A 21,344-nucleotide genomic window follows, 5' to 3' on the forward strand; every position below is an offset into this window, starting at 1 on the left:
CGGGCAGGTCACAACTACTTCAGCACTGAGTAGTCCAGGAGGTTGGCAACCAGTTGTGCCACGATCTGGGCTTCCCCGGTCAGCAGACAGAAGATGGACCGCCCACTGTTCTGGCCCTCGGGTCCCTGGTAGTCAAGGGCCCCTGGGCAATGGCCCCATTGGCCCGGTCCATAATTCACCTATGGTTTAGAGCCTCGCTGAAAAAAAAAAAGTCAAAGCGGGCATGCTGTTCTTAGGTGGTTTAAGATGGTTTTAACTGGTTTAAGTTGGTCTGCCAGCCTGATTGGCTGACAAGTGTCTAAACCACCTCTAAAACCAGCAAAAAGACTAGCTTGACAAGGTTAGGAGATGAACCAAGACTAGCATACCAGCTTGGGCTAGTTTAAGCAGATTTTATTATGAAGGAAGATCAGTCCAGTTTTCTTTCAGTCTGTCTCTACTATCTACTAACTCATAGCCTGATCCAGGATCAGTAAAAAGAAGACATGGATGATCAATTCAGTTGTAATTCCTCACTTGTCAGTGTTCTCTGCCTCAGTTCTGGAATGCACCCATTTTGGAACGGCATCTGCCCAAAGCTCACCAAAGGGTACGGCTGCTCAGAGCAGGACTGCGCTCTGTCCAAAGGGCCATTTAACTTGTGTGTGTATATACACTTTGTTAGGACAGTCTCTGTGCTTTGTCTCTTGCTCTATGAGAGGTTGTGGCTCTTAAGCTTTTAAATTGGCTCACCTTCACACTCTCTTTCAGAGTCACCCGTTTAACAGACATACACACAAACATTTGCAAACATGCAAACACACATTCAGCGAGAGAGCTCTCTCATACATACAGTGGGTTGCAAGTTTGAGTCCACTAGTGAAAATGCTTCCATTTTGCACTGTTTTATAATTTACTAATTGTTTTATCACCATGACTAAGTAAAAGGTTGAACAATGTACATTAATTTCATATTGTCTTAGTATTTGTTATACCCCCCTTTTGCTTGCATGACAGCATGCATTTGAAAGCAAAAAAATTTGACCTTTTGTACAAAGGAGTTAACATGGACAATGACACAAATTTGCTTACATTTAATAAATAACCTATAAATAGTGGATTTTTAAAACTATTAAAACAAATAAAAGCTATGATATCAAATGAAGAAGAAATACACAAGATTCTGCACAATTTTGTGGTCACTAATCAAATTTGAGACATTGACCAAATATAACATTCTCTCAAACTGTAGAATTTAAATGGTAACTGTACAGCAGCACCTTTTTTTTTTTTTTTTTTTTTTTTTTTTTTTTGTCCTTTCAATAATCCCTTTTCCACAAAGCACAAATAAAGAATACTGAGGTTAAGCAAAACTTTGAAGTTTGTTATTATGAAAATGCACAATGTGAAAAAAAAAGCCTTTCACAGAAAGTATACAAATGACAATTTGATTACTCATTTAGTAGACCCTTTTATTCAAAGTGATTTGCAAGACACTAATTATATAGACAGTCACCCTAGAGCAAACCAGGATTGAACTCTTGCTAAAGGGCACAATCGGGAAAACAATCGTTTGGTAAGTCTCCAAGCATGAGTCACTCACATCTGGGATCAAACCAAAGGTATTTGCATTACTAGCCCAAAGCTTTAAACACTAGTCTACCTCTACCATAAACATTAAAGAACTTAGAGAGCTTAAACACTTTAAAAATACTAGAATCTAGGAAACAAGCATATCTGAGTATACTTGTTTACACTAGGGATGGGCATTATTGAGTTATTTTGTAGTCAGGTACTCTTACACACACACACACACACACACACACACACACACACACAAAAGTGTAATCAATTGCTTGTAAATTAAAATGCAAGTTAAAAATAACAAATTTGAAATTAAATGAACAATATGCATTAATAAAAATGGAAAAAAGTTTCAAAAATAACAGCAAAATCATTTGCACTCACCCGGAGCTTACGTAGAAACTACCCTAAAAGCATTAGGGTAATGCATATATATACAGTGTGTATATATATATATATATATATATATATATATATATATATATATATATATATATATATATATATATATATATTTATATACACTCTGAGTAAACATAAAGGCTTGTATTTTTATCATTTCACATGTTATTATTCAGAAACGACATGGTCAAAGTTGGCTTTTTTATAAAATGAGCTCTGTCTGTATTAAGAGATTTAACGCTCACCCGATTTTAGAGTTCCCCCACCTCCGAAATCCCAATTTAACCCCTGCACACACACACATACTGGTCTGATAAGCTTTAGAGTTTCTCATACCACTTCGCATTCTCATCCGATGGCAGTCATGACTCCAACAAAAACTGAATACAAATACAGTGTAATTCATTAAGAATCAAAATATTAAAAGTATTGCCACACTTGACTTCACACTTGGCCACAGATGCCATCAACAAATGCTCCCAGTGGACTCAATTGTAACTACAAAATTCGGTGAGAGATTCAGAGGGAAAGTAAAGTATAATTCACCATTGCCCATGGCAGCCAAATGCGCAAAATAAAATCAATTTGCGATTATTTTAGTAGTTTTTTTTAAAAGTCGACTAGCTGGTGAAGAACCATTACTCGTTTAGTTGATTATTCATGCACATCCCTAGTTTAAACCTTTAATGACTCTTGGTGTTGTAACATAATACTCATGATCACAGTGGTAGAGAACAGAAAAGGCATGGTAAGAATAGATACTGGCATCACCCCCCTCCATGTCTCTCTCTGTCACTCTTTCTCTTACTTGGTGTGTGTATATTATTAGATGTTACTCTAGGTTTGAATCATGCTGCAGTCAAGGCTGGGTTGCACCTTTGTTTCTGCCCTTTCTTTTTCTCTGAATGACAGAAAGACATATGTAGCCCGCTCAGTATTTTCAACTTTATTTTGATCCGATGTGTTTTGTTTTAAAATGTGTTTTGGGATTTTTTTAAAATTTTTTTTTTTATGTGTCATTTTTTAAATTGTGTATGTTTGAAAATATACATTGCATGTTAATTAGTTTTCTTTGTTCTGGAAACTTCTAACTAATCAAATGTTATTATGGACATGACTGATTGCATGTAATGGACCAATCAGAAATTGCTGTGAACCCTAAAAAAACCTGGGGGGGTAGGGGAGAAGAGAGAGCACACAAGTTACTTGAGTATGAGAAATGTTTAAGAGCTGTGTCCGAAAAGTGAGTTAAAAGAATGAAAATATCTAATAGTTTCACTTAATAGTATTTCAAAGGGTGTCAAGAAGTTTATTTCTTCTCTTTTGTGTATGTATTAGACTCGAGTTTTATTTGCTTAATCAGCAATTTGACATTAAGCTACTGTGTGTTGCTTGGATCAGAAGAGTACATTTATTGCACCCACAAAACTATTTTTCAGCGGATTGTTTATTCCCATGTGACTTTTATTAGAGAGTTCATTTTTCCAAATACGTTTGATTACAGATGATGAATCGCTATGGCTGGGAAGAGTTGAAAGACAGCAAGTGGAGGTTATTTCCCTTTCACTCATCATTACTTATCACTTCTTCTGAGACTCTTCATTGTGCTTTCGCAAAAGGATGATCAGTGCTGCAGAGGTCATTTGAGTTAACGTAATCGCCAGTGAAAGATTCATCTTGTTGCATCAATCACTTTGAGAAATTGAGTTAAACATTGCTGCTGGATCGTAAGTTGATCTTAAACTGTTGTACATGAGAGTATTTTCCTATGGGCCCCAACGAAGAAAAGTAAATAAGCACTTGAGCTCAATATAAACTCTGAATTATGGGTTATTTTGCATATTTGAATAAGTGATTTGTATGGACATTTGATTCAGTTGCCCATTTGATTCATTCGAACACTGTGTCATTTAAGAGTTTCTTTCTATTGAGTGATTCGGGGATTCAGGGAATTGATTCATTGAATTTGATTCATGTTAATGGAAGGTATATGGTGATTCATGTGAGTCATTGTTGATTGAATTGTTTCAATTGATTCAAAAGAGTTAATGTTTTGAGTTAAGTTTTTTTTTTTATATCCACAAAGTATTTGAGGACTTTATAAATAAGTGCATTTCATTTTATTTTATTATTGTAATCGATTTTCTTTTGTATTAATAAATTGATCACTTGATAAGTTGATCACTGAAGATATTGTGTGATTTAAGGGGTATAGTTAAAGTCGTTTAAAATAAATCAGACACACCTATAGAAGATTGAGTTTATTTTATTTAGAAAAACTCTAATATCTTACAGAAGTTTTTCTTGAATGGAGGCACCGCACCAACTGAATTTTTCATGTTAATCATTTCATAATTAATACTGCAGTATAAAACCAGTCAGATCATCATCAAAAGCTGGGCTCCCAGGTATCCTGTAATAAATTGTGAGTACTATAAAGCTACCTTGTTACTAGAGGGTTACATTAATGGAGCCAAATCAGTCAATCATGCTGCATTGCACTCAGTGATGTCCCTATGGGTGTGAGGGATGAAACTGTCACTGCTGTGTTAAATACACTGAAAGCCTTTGGTCGGCCAAAGATACATAGCCGTCGGGAAGATACTACAGGAACTAAGTTGTTTCTGTTGATTGAGACTATTGTAGATGTTAATGCTGATACTGTACCTCCTGAAATAGGTATTCCTGGTGAAGTAGGACCCTGGGGGTACATGTATTTGAAAAACTCGTGGCATTAAGTCCTGATGTAAAAGATGCTACATTTCAGGAGAAGTTGTTGTCTCTGCTGCAGCAGGAAGGAAAGTCAATGGAGGATGTGAGATCCATGGTAGAGTCAGTTCAGTTCCCAAATGTGAACATTAACAAGGACTTGGTAAATGCCATTGATCGCCTTGTTGAAAAGTGCACACATATGCCTAGTGACACACTTACACAGTTACAGAAAATTAAGAATGTTTTCAGGGCTGAGACCAGTTCTTTCCAGGGAAGGGGATTTTGATTCCTGGATGGAACATGCAGCTCAAATGGTGAGTGAGTGGCAGTGTGATGAATCTGTCAAAAGGCAACGTATTGCAGAAAGTTTGCGAGGGCCTGCTGCTGACATAATTCGATTTCTGAAGGTTAGTAATCTGAATGCTACAGCTACCGATTACTTGGTTGCTCTTGATACCACAAGTGAGTGAATTTTCCCCTCAGGTAAACAAACTGTTGAAGGTTGTGGCTGCAAATCCTGTTACTGACCGTCCTTCAAAGAAAGCTGGTTCTGTGTCAGATGCTAATGTTAAAGACATTTCCCAAAAGAAAGAACAATCTAAGCCCTCTCACCCTGGAATATTCTGCTATAAGCGTGGGGAGGATGGGCATACTAAGAGAGAATGTCAAGGCAGTGAAAATCTGAGAAAAGTCAACCAGAAACTGATTCAAATTAGTCGTTTGTCGGGAAACTTCTTGGCGGTTCAGTGAAGGAATGGCACCGGGCTCCTGTTGAACCACTTTCCACTTGTTTTTCAGAAAACCCTATCTGCTCTTTTGAAATTCCTTCAGGCTTAAGAGGTCCAGGTTCTGAAGTACCAGTTCAGATTGAGGGAATTTACACTAAAGCTCTACTAGACAGTGGCTTTCAAGTCACCATTCTATACTGCAGTTTCTATCATGCTTACTTGAAACTTTTACCTTTTTTGCCAATGGAAAACCTTGAAATATGGGGTTTAAGTTCACACAAATACCCATATGATGGTTACATGCCCATATGGCTTGAGTTCACTGCCACTGTTGTTGGAGTGCCTCAAATCGTTGATACCCTTGCATTAGTTTGTCCAGATCCACAGCAAGAGCAGTGAGTAGCAATCTTGGTAGGGATGAATACCCAAATATGTTTGTTTGAGGTCTGCAAACAGAAATCAGGGGAAACCTTTTTGAGCAGCTTGACAGTACACCCTGTGATCACCCTGAATGAGAACATTCAGAAGTCAGAAGGCTCCTGTACCGATTCTGAAAGGTATGGCATTGTGTGGTTTGCCAATCATGAGGTGATTACCCTCCGACCTGGGGAGTCGCGTCGAATTCCTGGAAAAGGTTTGCTTATGAGAACAGCGATTCGCATGTACTCATAGACCAGCCAGTAGATGCAGGTGAGTTGTTAGTGAGACCTGAAGTCCAGCCTGCCTCTGTAGTAGCAAACAGAATAATTGCAGTTACTGTAAAAAACATGTCTACCAAAGACGTGCTTTTGAAACCTGGCAGTCCAATTGCTCGTATTTTTCCTATCGATGTTATACCACAATTGACTCCAACAACGGAAATTCAGTCATTCAATACCTTGACCCCTGAGTCGTTTGACTTTGGAAATTCACCTCTGCCTGAGGAAGCTAAATGGGAATTGTGTGGAAAATTGATGGAGAGCTCTGATGTATTCTCTTGTCATGAGTGGGATGTGGGATGTTCTAGAAGCACTGTCCATGAGATCAGATCGATTGATTCTACTATACCTTCCTGTTAGAGATCTCATCGTTTGCCCCTGCAGACCTAGAGGATGTAAGGAAACACCTGCTTGAACTACAGAACTGTGGCATTATTTCTGAATCCAGAAGTCCATATGTATCACCTATAGTGGTTGTGCGTATAATCGTCGTACTACCCTGACCAATACACTGTTCCAAAAATTGAAGATGCACTCCATAGTTTGTCAGGCAGTAAATGGTTTAGTGTACTGGACTTGAGAAGCAGATATTATCAGATACCCATGTGCGAAAGTTTTATCAGTTCGAGCGCATGCCTCAAGGGATCTGTGGTGCACCTGCAATGTTTCAGAGAGTAATGGAGCAGACAGTGGGAAACATGAAGTTCTTAGAAGTGCTGGTCTACCTCAATGACTTAATTGTGTTTGGTCAAACCATTGAGGAGCATAATGAGCAGCTACTAAAAGTTCTTGACCGTCTAAGAGTTGAAGGTTTGAAGTTGTCTTTAGACAAATGCCAGTTCTGTAGAACTTCTGTCACTTATGTCAGCCATATTGTGTCACAGGATGGCATAGCTACTGATCCATCCAAGGTTGAAGCTGTTGTCACCTGGCCTCGACCCCAGAGTGTTACCCAGCTCTGATCGTTCTTGGGGTTTTGCGGCTACTATCGTCGCTATGTGCGAGGTTATTCCAGCTTGTGTAGACCCTTAAACGAGCTGCTTTATGGTTATCCACCATATACTCATGGCAAAAATAACAGTAACGGCTGCCACTGAGTACTTTAAGCCCTCTGACCCATTTGGTTCAAGATGGGATGACAGTTGAAAATTCGCTTGACAAAGGCTCCTGTGTTAGCCTTTGCCGACCCACAACTGCCTTATATGCTACATGTGGATGACAGCATGGGGGGCGTTTTGTACTAACAACACCCAGAAGGAATGTGTCCCGTTGCATTCATTAGCCAAAGTCTCTCCCCATCTGAAAAGAACTAACCAGCACACATGTTAGAATTCTTGGCGCTGACATGGGCTGTAGATGATAAACTCCATGATTACCTCTACGGGGTGACTTTCAAGATCAGAACTGACAACAACCCCCTGACTTACATATTGATGTCAGCAAAGCTAGATGCTATAGGTCACAGATGGTTGTCAGCTCTGTCCACTTACCAATTCAGTCTAAAGTACTGACGGGGCGAAGAAATGTGGATGCCGACTCCTTGTCGAGGCGACCACATTCCAGCTCTGTGCCTGAGGAGGAATGGGAGGAAATTCCTGCTTCTGGAGTTCAGGCACTCTGTCAATCTGTGAAAAAAGGAGAAAAACAGATTAGTGTTGCTGTTATGGCAGTAGTTGAGGAAAGAAGAGATCACCTACCTGATATGTCAAAAGCTTTTTGCCGAGCTTCTTTATTAGCAACTGGGCAACTGCCTAATTTTAGCCTAGGTGAACTGAGTGCAGCTCAGAAAAATTATTCTTGCATTGGTTCTGTGTGGTTAGCCATCAGTCAAAATCAGTCTGCTAGCTGTATTAAATCTGAACAGTTTGACAATGTCTATTATACAGAGTAGTCACAAACTCAGATAACAGAGAGAGACAAGAGCTTTTGCTCCCCACTGAGTTTCAAAATTCTGTAATTAAGTCTCTTCATGATGAAAATGGACACTTGGGATTTGACAAAACATATTCCTTGGCTCGAGATAGATTCTTCTGGCCTCGCATGAAAGTTGATGTGGAAACTTACTGTAAAACCTGTGAGCGATGCATTTTGCGGAAGACAATACCCCAGAAAATGCTCCATTGTCTCACATGCACAGCTCAGGTCCGCTAGATCTTGTATGTATTGATTTTCTGTCAACTGAGCCTGACACTCGTAATGTTTGCAATGTCTTGGTGATTACTGACCATTTCACTCATTACAAGCTTTTCCTACCCGAGATCAAATAGCTCTGACTGTCGAGAACGTTTGTACTTTTTACATTATGGTCTGCCAAATAGAATTCACTCGGATCAAGGCAGAGATTTTGAGAGCCAGCTAATTAAAGAAATGCTGAGCATGTTGGGAATAAAGAAACATCGAACATCTCCATACCAACCTCAGGGAGACCCACAACCCAAGAGGTTTAACCAAACCCTGCTAGACATGCTTGGTACTTTGCACTCTCAGCAAAAGTCAAGGTGGAGTCAACATATTACCCAACTTGTCCATGCATATAATTGTACCCAAAATGAGGCTACTGGGTATACTCCCTACTTCTTCATGTTTGGGAGAGAGCCGAAATTGCCAGTAGATGTCTGTTTTGGAGTGTCTACGGAAACTCCTTCGACAAAGTCACATGTGCAGTATGTGGAGAAAATGAAACAACAGTTACAAGCTGCTTACCAGTTGGCAACTGCCACATCAGCCAGAATGTTCCAAAACTACAAAAAAGAAGTATGACCAGAATGTGTGTCCTCATAGTTTGAGTCCAGGAGACAGAGTACTTATCAAAACCCTTCGATGGAACTCAACACCTTATGTGGTGGAAAAGCAATTATCTGATCTACCTGTGTACCAGTTAATCCCTGAGATTGGTAATGGACCAAAGAAAGTCTTGCATCGGAACCATATCTTGCTGTTGAAACCACAGGTCAGGTTGACTCCTGAAGTGGAAGAAGTTATGAGTCCTTTGAAAACTTGTCGACACAGAAAAGTAAAGAAAAAGACCTATGCAAGAGAAACCAGTCTCTGAGCCTGCTGTTACATTGTCACAGAAAGAATTCTCATCATCTGATTCTGATTCAGAATATGACTATGGTTCGTTCATGTTCCTGGAGTCTACTCCATCCAATGCAGAGCATCATGAACAACGTTTGTAAAATGAGGTGTCAGTTTATTCTGACGTTTCTAATTCTTCTACCACAGATGTGGAATATCAAATTGTAGATATAAATGATTCTGTGGAGGAAAATGTTGAAATTGAAGTTGTTGCTGATGAGACTGTGAGTGAAAAAACTCCGAAACAGACCAGCAACGTACCTGATTCTTGTGCTGAATTAAGCTCAAATGTAGAACATTTAGATGTGCCAGATGATTCTCAGATGATGAGGTTTGAAAGATACAGAAAACCTCCTGAACATTTCACTTACCCTGAGTTGGGAAGACCTATGAGAGAGCCTGTGTTTGTTTCTAAACATTGTAGAGTTGAAGTCAATGGTACTGATTTTTCTTGTTTATCTAAACATAACAGTATATCTCATGTCTGGTGGTGCAATTCTCAAGCTTTGTGTGTGACGTGCCTGAGTAATACTAAGACATACACTTGCTTAGTTCCTAGGTATAACAGAATGTAGGACTAACTACTGCATCACCATTGAGCATTATTTGTTTTATTTTCATGGTGTATCTTATATAGAACAGACATGGGGGCATGCTGGTGATTTAGTGGGGGGAGGATGTAGCCTGCTCAGTATTTTCAAATTTATTTGGCTCTAATGTGTTTTGTTTTAAAATGTGTTTTGGGATTTATAAATTTTTGTGTCATTTTTGAAATTGTGTAGGTTTGAAAATATACATTGCATGTTAATTTTTGTAAGGTTGTCCACATGACATTTTAAATTAAGCCCAGATACTGATCTGAACAGCCAATGGTCGTTAACTGACCCACATGCATATACAACACTCCCTGAGCATTACCTGGCTTTTTTAAAGTGGATTTGACACTTAATGCCTATATTATCTAATAATATGTCAGCAAGTGGTTGAGAAAGACTGTCCTGATGGATCAAATATTTTTAAATAAAGTAAATTGCCTTCATATGGTGCAATTTACTTATCATTAACGAATGTTGCATTTATAGAGCACTTTTTCAAAGCACTTTGTGCAGTGAACTCTCCTCAACCACCACCAGTGTGCAGCATACACCTGGATGATGCGACAGCAGCCATAGTGCACCAGTATGCTCACCACACACTAGCTATTGGTGGTGAGTGGAGTGATAGAGCCAATTTATGGATGGAGATTTTTAGGAGGCCATGACTGAGAAGGGCCAATGGGGGGAATTTGGCCAGGACACCAGAGTTACACCCCTACTCTTTTACAGGAGGTGCCCTGGGATTTTTCATGACCACAGAGTGTCAGGACCTCAGTTTAACATCTCACCCAAAGGACAGTGCCTTTTTAAAGTATAGTAACCCCATCACTATACTGGGGCATTAGGACCCACTCAGACTGCAGGGTGAGCACCCCTGCTGGCCTTCCTAACACCTCTTCCAGAAGCAACCTTAGTTTTCCCCAGGAGGTCTCCCATCCAGGTACTGGCCAGGCTCAACCCTGCTTAGCTTCAGTGGGAAACTGGTCTTGAGCTACAGGGTGATATGGCTTCCCAAGAGTGTAATATTACTAAAATCGAAGGACAGCAGGGAAACAGCATAACATGTAAGGTAAGTTGCTTGCATTCACATTATGATACAGTTTGAGAAATAAAGAAACAGTGTTTTCTGTGTGAGCAGAGCATTTACAGTACATCCATCCATCCATCTCTGTGTCCTTTCATGCACATATGTCACTACGTATAGTCCAAATGAATTGCTGAACCCAACTGTTGAGCATATAATTTTATTTTCTCTCCTTTAAAAAAAAAAAAAAAAACTGAATGCATTAATTAGAAGAGATAAGACTCGCAATTAAAAGTTTTAAACAATAGCATGTCTATATATGCAGTGCACCAATGACAAATGTTGAGCTAGATTAACTTAAAAATCATTAGAACATTAGAAAAAAATCTGATACCTATCCGATTTATTTCCACTTTGAAAATGGCCCAGATCGGATTTAAAAATGACAGATTCAATGCACTTGTGGCTGTTCACATTGCCATCCAATTAACAGATCTGTGTCACGTGTGTGAAAAAAATCAGATTTGGGCCACATTCAGCTGCAGTGTGAACGTAGCCATTGTCCAAATTGCACCATTCTGAGGCAGCAGGTTCTTGCCAACTCTTTTATAACCATTTAAATACCAACAAACATACACACGCACATAGTAGCTCACAGACACTGTCTTTTTTCCTCAAGAGAACTTGAGCTGTGGAATTGCAGCTTTTTAAACTTGTGCGAAGCTGTGTCCACATGTGTGGACATTGTATTTTGGCTTCGCTATACGCAACGTAGAATTTAAATGAATTAAAACTGACTGAATACCATTCACGAGACTCTACACTGTCATTTAAGGGTTAAATTCTGGCGCACCGCATCACGTGACACAACAGCATGATGACGATTTCCGTGAAGCGCTACTACGGGTGCAGCACCAACAAAAGTGCCAGTGGTATAAAAAACCTCTTTAATTAGGACTGCATTCCCTCAAAAGTTGAAAAAACATGTTAGTTATGTTTATTAATTGTCATCATTAACATCTGTGGGTCATTTCGCTTCATTTTAATATATATTTAGTTATATTTTATTTTGTTATCACTGTACAATACGGTTCTATTCATTAACATTAGTAAATGCATTCCTATATATTTACTTGTATTTAAATATATTCATGCAAAAGATAAAAAAAAATTTTTCAGAGGCTTTATATGGGGTTAGGATGAAAATAAGGTGCATTTCAAACTGTTCTGAGACCAGTGCAGACAGACAGCACACTGGAGGTTAAGTCACTCACTAAATAGGTAGCAAGGGAGCAAAGGTGCATCCTTTCTATGCAACTAAGTACATTCACTCCTAAAATCTGACCAAAAGTTCAGTTTCAGGCTGCAGATGATGTTTGGACCACCCAACATGTTTGGCATACATGGGACAATGATAATCAGAACATAGATTCAGAATTTTATTATGTAACATTTTATTTTAACATGGTTGGCAGTGATTTAATGATGCTGGCCATTACTTTTAATCAGAATTATTTATTCAGCTGTATAAAAAATCAGCTGTAATGTCTATAATGTCTCAAAAACATGAATAACCAACACTCCTGGAATAAACTAATTGATGACAAAAATCTGACTTTCTATAGCTTGCAGGAAAACACTTTATGTTAGGACAGTCTCTGTAGTTTTTGTCTTGCTCTATGAGAGGCTGTGGCTCTTAACCTTTTAAAATGGCTCACCTTCACACTCTCTTTCACAGTAGCTTAGTCCCGCTGTTCACATATGTGGAAATACATTTTTAGGAAAACTATTTGCTATAGATTTTTATTTTATTTTTTATTTTATTTATTTATTTTTTGCTTGTTTATTAGGTGCTACTAGTTACAAATTAAAAATGGAAATGGAAAATGCACACAGTAGTCACGTAGGGGTCTCAGGAGGTTAAGTTGTTCTCAGAGTTTCCCTCCCTTTTACTTCTCCATCCCTCTTTTCCTTTTCCTCTCTCTTTTAGATGTCATACTTCTCTCTTCATAACATTGTAAAAACAATTCAATTAAAATTTAAATAGTGCTTTTCTCAACACTATTGATCTCAAATTTTGAACCGCACAGTACTAGCACTGCTCTGTTCCACCAAGAGATCGGCACGGATGTGAACAGCACAACTGCAAAAATCACTGTGCAAATGATTAAACATGGCATCAATCAATTATTCAATTACTAAATTAATAAATGCACAAACAAGATTTTCAGCTTGGCAAACAGTAGTGGATTATGTGACTCAATTTGACACACTTCCCTAATTGCGGTAACGTATAAACAAACAAAGATAACAAGCATTCCATTATGTTAATCCGATACACATAAGCACTGTGGTGACTCTGTATATATCTGTTGCGCTCTCTCTTTCTCTCTCTTATAACTCACTGGCTCTGACCATAGATAGCAGAGTGCACAGAGCCACCAAACTGCAGGGTGGTGCAGGGCAGGGAAAGGCAGGGCAGGAGGCTGCAAGCTAAATGCTCCTCTTTATTTGGCCTGCCTAAATATACCTCCTGAAGCCAAACTGAAAGCCTGGGGGTGCAGGCAGGCAGTGTGAGCAAATTTAAGGTGTGCCAGCGGAAGGACGGGGTGGGGCAGATTCCATTTCTATAAGCAGAGCTAGGGGAATTTAATTTAATTATTTTTTTTTTTTAAAGAATACAGGTAAAACAAAGGGAGGTGTTCAAGTGACACCAGCAGAAGAAAAAGCAGTCAACTGTCAGAGTGATGGACTGTGTGGTTAACTGTACTCGACGGCTGCAATTCACCACTGGCCAATCAAAACTAGCCCCTCCCCTTAGTGCAAGCCCCGCCTTCCAGTGGCTCCACCTCAACAGGATCAGAGCAAGCAGCAGCACTTGAGGGGCTATTTTTTGCCCTGCTTCACTAAATAAGGCCAGAGAGAGTAGGGGAGTGGGTGCAGGGCCAGGGGGGCTCCTATTTGCCTTGACCCTCGGGGTATAAAAGCTTTGGAGCAGTGGGAGGCTCCTCTGACCAACCCCTCTGCACACTCCCCATTTGTCCTGTCCACGCGTTCGTTATAAATAATGTCTGAAATCAACCTTATGACGTTCAACCATTTTTAAGCCAACTTTGGCTGTTTTTGGTGCTTAGGGTTTCGAAGTCTCGGCACGGTCGTAAAGATGACATAATTTTTCCCCCGTAATGCTCAGCATTCTCATGTGATAGGATGTTTTTGAATTAGTCTCATCCTTTGTTGTTTAGGCGGACAAAGTATGGACAGAACTGTCAGGCAGAATGGAATATACAGTAAGGGCAATTGTGAAGAACATTTGGACAGATGGATCACTGAGACGCAGCATTATCTTTGGTGCTAATTCAACCTTTATTCTTACTTAATTCCACACTTTTCCTGTCTTTCTATTTAACATTCTGGTGACCTTGCATTTCTTTATTTATTCAGACCTTTCCTCTACTCCCTCCTCTGTCTTTCTCATTTAATATCTTTTCCTCTCTTTCCATCTCTCTCTGGCTGTGTCTCTCATTTAGTACTGTCAGCATACTGTCCATACTTTCTCTTACTCTAGTTTCAGCTGGTATTGGGTGTAGCTCTATATGTAGCTCTCTGCCTCTATCCTTCTTTCAGGGCAGGTGGGGAGGTGTGGGTATGGGTGCTGTTCAATCTGTTGAGATAAGCTGAAGTCTTTTTAATTGGTCGGGTCCCATTTTTCTGACCCAGTCACGTTTGTCCGTTTTTTTTCTCTTTATATGCAATTCTTTTTGCACCGTATGACGAGGCGAGAAGACTCCGGTATCGATGGCAATGCTCTGCATTTCTTTTTGTCCTCATCTCTTTCTCTCTATCTATCTGTCCACCACCCCTCCCTTCCATCCTTACTCTCTCTTTTTCCTCTCATCCTCAAATTCTCAAACGCTGAATCAGCTGCTTGGAAACGGACGCTCCTCCTCCCTCCTGGATCCACACGCGAGCTGCCTCTCCCCAGTGAGTATGTGTGCATTTGTGAGTAAATTCATGCATATGCGTAAGTGTGTCCGTGTGTGTTTGTTTCATCACGTTTCATCCTGTCCGTGTCTCTGCTTCTGTGTTAATATATCAGCCCGTGTATGGGGATGAAAGAGGAGCAATCATAGTCTGCATGTTCAGCCATCCGGCTCTTGTCAAAGTAGTTTTAGCAGCAGTGTTAGCATGCAAGGCTAGCAACTCTACACTGCAACATGGTGAAGGAGACCCAAGCTACGACCCGGAGCATTGTGGAGTCCTTTAGGACTGCGAAAACGAGCAAATACCTTCTTCTTTTGATAAGACTAACACAAACTTGAGTGATCTTTGAATGATATTCACACTCTACCTTTATTTAGTCTTTCTTAGTGTGTTTAAACACATTTTGAAAGACTTTTAAAAGTACATTGTAGTGCAGTGGATCTCAACTGGTTTTGCTTCAGGACCCTGATTTTACATTGGACAAATGGTGACCCAACACACTAACAAAATAGTTTATAAAACAAAATTAAACAATAATGGTTTCATGCTCTCAGCAGCCAAAAATTCACCACAAATAAATGCATTGTTTTTGGTAAAAACCATGTTAATCCTTGCAGCAAGTGAGCCAATTGAGCTCCCACACTTTTTCCATTACTTTTCCATTATTTTTCCAGTCAATCAAATTAATGTGTGTGTGTATACATTATTTTATATATATATATATATATATATATATATATATATATATACAAAATAAATACACAAATATCTTTACATGTCATAGAAGTGGTGTACCAGATTAAGGAAACAAGGATTTGTTTTTCAGGCAATTAACAATTTCAAATATATTTTCTAAAACATTTGCAAAACAGAGTTAAGCCATTTCATATCATTAAAAGTTAGGTTATAAAATTATTTATTTATTTATTTAATTTTTTTCTATTTGAAAGCTTTTTCATGACTAAAAAAAGTCAAGGGACATGTTTGTCAACATATTTTGATATTGACCCAAATGTTGTCAGAAATAACCTATTTTGTGAGACACAAAGCTTTCTTTACAGAAGGGGGCACTAGACGGCTCACAAAACTGAATCCTCCATTGGTCTGCATTCAAATCATTCAAAATGTTTTACATCTCATATCATTTTTTCACTCAGGAGAGTAAATTGTAATTAAAACTGATAGTTGCAAGGATTCATACTTGTTAAATCTGCAACAGCAATATCTATAAAATATATATTTTTTAAATCCTCCAGTAACAATTGATTGTGACTGGCCCATTCTGAACAGCGCTGCCAAAAGTAACAGGTGCCACGTGACAGCGCCATCTATGCGCCGCCTGCTTCAGCGGTGGTCCAGTGGTCTGTCGTCGTGTTTTTCCGAAAATAAATAAATACATTTAATTTATTAAATGATTTAAGCAAAGCATTTTAGGATTTTCTATAATTCAAGAACTTCAAGCACCTCTTGTTAAAAATTGCTATTTTCAAGGGTTTTCCAGGACTTAAATTTGTAAAAGCCAAATTCAAGTACTTCAAGCACTTCAAGCACCTTGTACAAACCCTGCAAAGAGATTTCCTTCCTCTGTGGAACACACAATTAGATGTTTGGCAGAATGATAACTTCAGTCACTATTAACTTTCATTGTATCTTTTTTTTTCCACACAATAATTGGTTACTGAGGCTGTCACTCTACCTAACATCTCCTTTTGTGGGACAAATTTTTATGTTGTGACCCACCAGTTGAGAACCATTGGTGTAGTGTGTCTACCACTTTTGGCCCCTGACACTGCTATTTAGCTGTGTGGCAAGGACAAGGGAGATGCTTACTTCTTCTAATTTTACTTTTATGGCTTGTGGACGGGCATTAGGCCCTGTGCTGTCATTCTTGTTTAAATGTGGAGTGGACAGGAGCTGGGATGGATCAGGTGACATAAGGATGGAGCAGCTGTTGTTGGTGCTTGGAGCTTTATGAAGCTCTGGATGTTCAGATAGACACAGGAATGGTACACCTGCTTCTGAAGTATCTGTGTGTTGATTGGAATCTAAGTCTATTTCCTGGTAAGGGTGCTATCTATGGTGTTAAACTGGTCAGGGCTGGTGGGGCCGGGGGACGGGTAGTATGAAGTTCTGGCCATGACTATGTGTCGAACTGGGGTCACAGGGGTCGATTTACACAAACCACAGTCTGATCTCCTCAATAAAGGAGGTATGAGGAGGGTGAAATGGGGGGAGTGGGATGATTTTAGTTTTATTACTCAGAGGGCAGTGCTGATGCAGAGAGAAGAGGTATGGTGTTTTAGTTATATGTTAGCAACCCATCGCTGCCTCTTGCACGAGCTTATAATGCATCCAGACAGAAAATACTCAGTACTACATTTTGTTATTATCATTATTCAAATGATTAATTCAATTGTGATCATCTTTAAGTGCATTAGAAAGATTTTGTTACTTGCTTGTGTAGCAGCTGTTAAAGCCACTTTTTTTTTTGACAGTCTTATTTGGGGGGGGGGGGGGTTGGGTTGGTGTTTGGGGATACCTAGTTGGAAACAATCAGTATTTTCCCATTCCGTTTGGTGATGCCATTGGCACAAATTACACACTTCAGCTTTAAACTGTCGTTATCTTTAAGTGCATGATCAAGATTTTGTTATTTATTTGTGTAGCTGCTGTTAGGCCACATCCACACTAATCAGTTTTTATTATAAAATTCAGTTTTTTAGTTTCCCAATGTCATTATTTTCCAAATTATGTTTTAATAGAGAGTGTTTTCTAAATGCTCCTTTTCTGAGGATAAAAACTAAATTCTAGTGTGGATCAGAGATGTAAACACAGCGTTAAATGCATTTTCAAATAAAAACATTAGTTGGTGTGGACATGGCCTAAAAGTCACTGTTTTTTTAAGAATCTGATTAGAATAGAATAGAATAGAACAGGATAGAACAGAACAGAACAGAACAGAGCAGTACTTAATAAAAAATAAAGTACGGTTGAGCTGTCATGATAGTTGCTTCGCCAAAAAAATTAAGTAATTACCTTTTAAATATGTAACTTAATCCAGTGACAGAATAAATGTACTGTAGCATCTTGTGGTCACATTGAGATGTCTCTGTGTGGGCATCAGACAGACAGTGATTGTGGGACATGTGGAGTGTGATGGGAGAGGCAGATCTGATCACATGCATACATATGTCCTGCTCTGTATGCGAGCTATCACTCATGCCATACATCTTTGCATTCTCATCTACAATGTGCGCAGCTAGTGTGTTTAAGATAGTATCAGATCACTCGCCTACAATCCCTGTATTTCTCTCTTTCTATAGTAAAATATGAAAAAAGTTTAATAGTTATCTAAGCATGATCAAAAGTAATTAAGGAAGGGAATTGTTCCATAAAGGATTAAGCCGTATGGTGTTATAAACCACATAGTGGTATTGGATATGAGACAGTGATCTGTCCCTCCTCTGACTGCCCTCTGCTGTAATTATCAGTCACATATCACTCATGGCATCACACACCCTGCACATGCACACACATAATCTTTGAACATGGCCACCCCACAACACTTATTTTTTAACCTTCCCTATTATATTCTCACAATCTTTCTTTCTTTCTTAATCTTTGAACCTCATAATCTTTGTCTTTTTAAACAGGGCAGATGGGAAAACCTATTTCCTCCCCTTTTTCTCTCTCACTCACACACACACACAGGCATATGTAATCTAACCCTTGGCAGATTTGCTTAACACTCTTGTGAAGGGCTTCATTAGTGGAGTGATGGTCTAATTCATTAATTAGTCAGCTGAGCAGCAAGTCAGCTGAGCAGCATTTGCTTATAAATTGATATTGATCTGAGTAGGAAGGAGAGCAGAGGGGGTTTTCAGGTTAAAGAAGCTCTCCCAGCACACACGCACGCATGCACACATGCACATACACACAGGTAAATCCTCATTAGGAACTCAAAAAGCATGCCTTCATACCAAAGATGCAATGTTGCATCTCATATTTAAAACAGACACACATCACTGGTTAGAGTTTAATACAGCCACAGAAAGAAGTGAAATATAGAATGCATTTATTTTTATAATAACTATGTATAGCTTGCCTTTTGTTTTTTCTGTAAATTAAAGATGAAGCTTGTTACGTTTATGCCAATAGTGAGTGTTAATTGTTTTACACAGCTTTTTGATCTAGTCATGATTTCAGTCTTTTACCAAAAATTAGCATATCATTTTAGTCAATGAAAATAATGTTATTGCAATATTTAAAGGTGCAGTATGTAAGATTCAGAAACCCTTGTTGTTAATGACACCTGTGGCCATTAAGTGAACTGCAGCCAGCTACCTGCTGCACGTGCTCGAGCTCGTGCACACACTCCATTGGGACGTGAGCAAGCAAGCATCGACCAAAACAATGACGTAGCGTACAAAGAGGCTGAACGTTATTCACTGGCATCATGCTGACAGATGAGGTAGCATAATTAAAATTACAGTTATGATTGTTTTACTACAAACTTTGAGACTAAACTAAAACTACTTATCATCTAACATAGCATACTGATACACACATACATCTACATACTACCGAACTATACCAGACAGTTTACTGTTGCATTGCACTGTTATGTTGCACTATTGTATGTTTTGTATGTCATATGTTGTACTACAAATAAGAAATTAGCATATTTGCTTAAATTTATCCTGTATACCTGACTTTTAGTATAAAGAGAAGATCGTTGAAATTATTTGAATGTTACGTTGCAAGGTAAGCAAGAGTTAAGCAAGAGTTAGCAGGCAAAATCAAGTTAGCTAAAATTACACAGATCAATCCTTATGGCACTATATTTCACATGCTTTGCAGTTATGTAAGCTTACCTGTCCAAAAAGCAGAATGCCTATTAAGGGTCGGTTTTGATCCCCAAAACCGGGAACGAAGGTCCCTCCAGGAATCAAATGCCCTGCCAATGTTCACTCTAGTTTTCGCTCAACCACGATCACGTTCCCTCTTAGCCAGACTGGATTCAGTAGATACATTTTATTTTTTTATTTATTTTTTTGGCTTACTCAGAGATTGTGTAGGAGTTGGTGTTGTGCTGGGAGCCAGACGTTTGCTGGATTCCATCTCTAAGATAACGTTACCTAGTGTTGCAGTTTGTTGTCGCTGTTGAATAGCAGAAGCACTGAGGCAAGGCTCTCGGGAGCGCGCATAAACGTCACATCCTTTGGATTTTCCCGGTGTGGCGTTGCGGAGGGTGGGGCCGGGTTGTGATTCCAACCACCTGGCCCCTAATTAGGCTGATGAAGCCCAAGAGGGATAAGGCCGACCGGAGATGGCAGTGCGACAGAGAGAGTTACGGATAGCTGTCCAATACCTGTGTGTGTTTGTCGCACTGCCGTCTCCGGTCGGCCTTATCCCTCTCGGGCGTCATCAGCCTAATTAGGGGCCGGGTGTGCGGAATCACGCAAAAGTGTCCCTCTCCCTTCACATGAAAATCAGTCTACAGGCTTTAATAGGCAACCTAGGAAGTCCGGGAAGGGCTAATTTTTTAAGTTGTGTTACAAGCCGTTCACACATTGGCAAAAAAAAAAGGCGAATATTACATGACATTTTTTACATATTGCACCTTTAAAAATGTGCAAAATGACAAAAAAAAGTGTCAAACTGTAAAAGTTGAAACCAAATAAAAAATAAAAAAATGTTTACAAACATTTATTAATTTAAAATGTATCAACAAAGGCTATATAAGACCTTGTGAAAACTCTGCGTTTAGTGCACTTTAATCACAATGGCCATTCACAACACGAGATAAGTACTCTGACTAGCACTTAACAGTACATATTCACCTGTGTGTTTGCTTCATAGACAGTGCAGATGCAAGTTATACTATATCTGTGTTGTAGATATAGCCGGTTAATCTCATATAGCCTTTATACAGGATGCATTTGAGTAAGGTGATTAACCCGTTAGTAAAGAAGCACTTCAATTTATAGGTGTTCATGTCTTTCAGCTCCTGCAGCTCAAGCAAGGAAATCCCCAAAATTATTGGATAATTTTGACTGGATTAAAATAACTGGGTCATTTGAATCAACAATATTAAACAAGATTTTTCTTTAAAAAAAAAAAAACATTGTTAGTGCATTGGTAATATCTTGCATTAGGCAGTTAACATCTGACCTCTTTTTGTGCGTCGGGGCGGGGGGCGGGGGGGGGGGGGGGGGTATATTATAATGCATTCCATATATATATGCATTTTATAAACAATGTGAAAAGAACATTGCAATTTGAAATGTTGCAATGGAAATAAACTTTTACTTACAATAAAGATGCTTCTTTTCAATTTTTTCCCCATACAATTGCAAACTGACTTAGTAATTTTTCAGAGCTTTTGCTCTGACATTCACCCAGGGTCTTTAGCCACTGCCTCAAGCCGGGGAGCCTCGCTCTCCCCGGCTTCGATCGGCATCAGTGAAGCCTGGAGCACACGTGTGCTCCGGGGTCTAACTCACGGTGAGAGAAGCAGGGGAGGGTGGCTCATCTCGGCTTCAATGACATGCCTGAA

The sequence above is a fragment of the Myxocyprinus asiaticus genome, chromosome 28, assembly GCF_019703515.2.
Source record: "Myxocyprinus asiaticus isolate MX2 ecotype Aquarium Trade chromosome 28, UBuf_Myxa_2, whole genome shotgun sequence".
Classification (NCBI taxonomy): Eukaryota; Metazoa; Chordata; class Actinopteri; order Cypriniformes; family Catostomidae; genus Myxocyprinus; species Myxocyprinus asiaticus.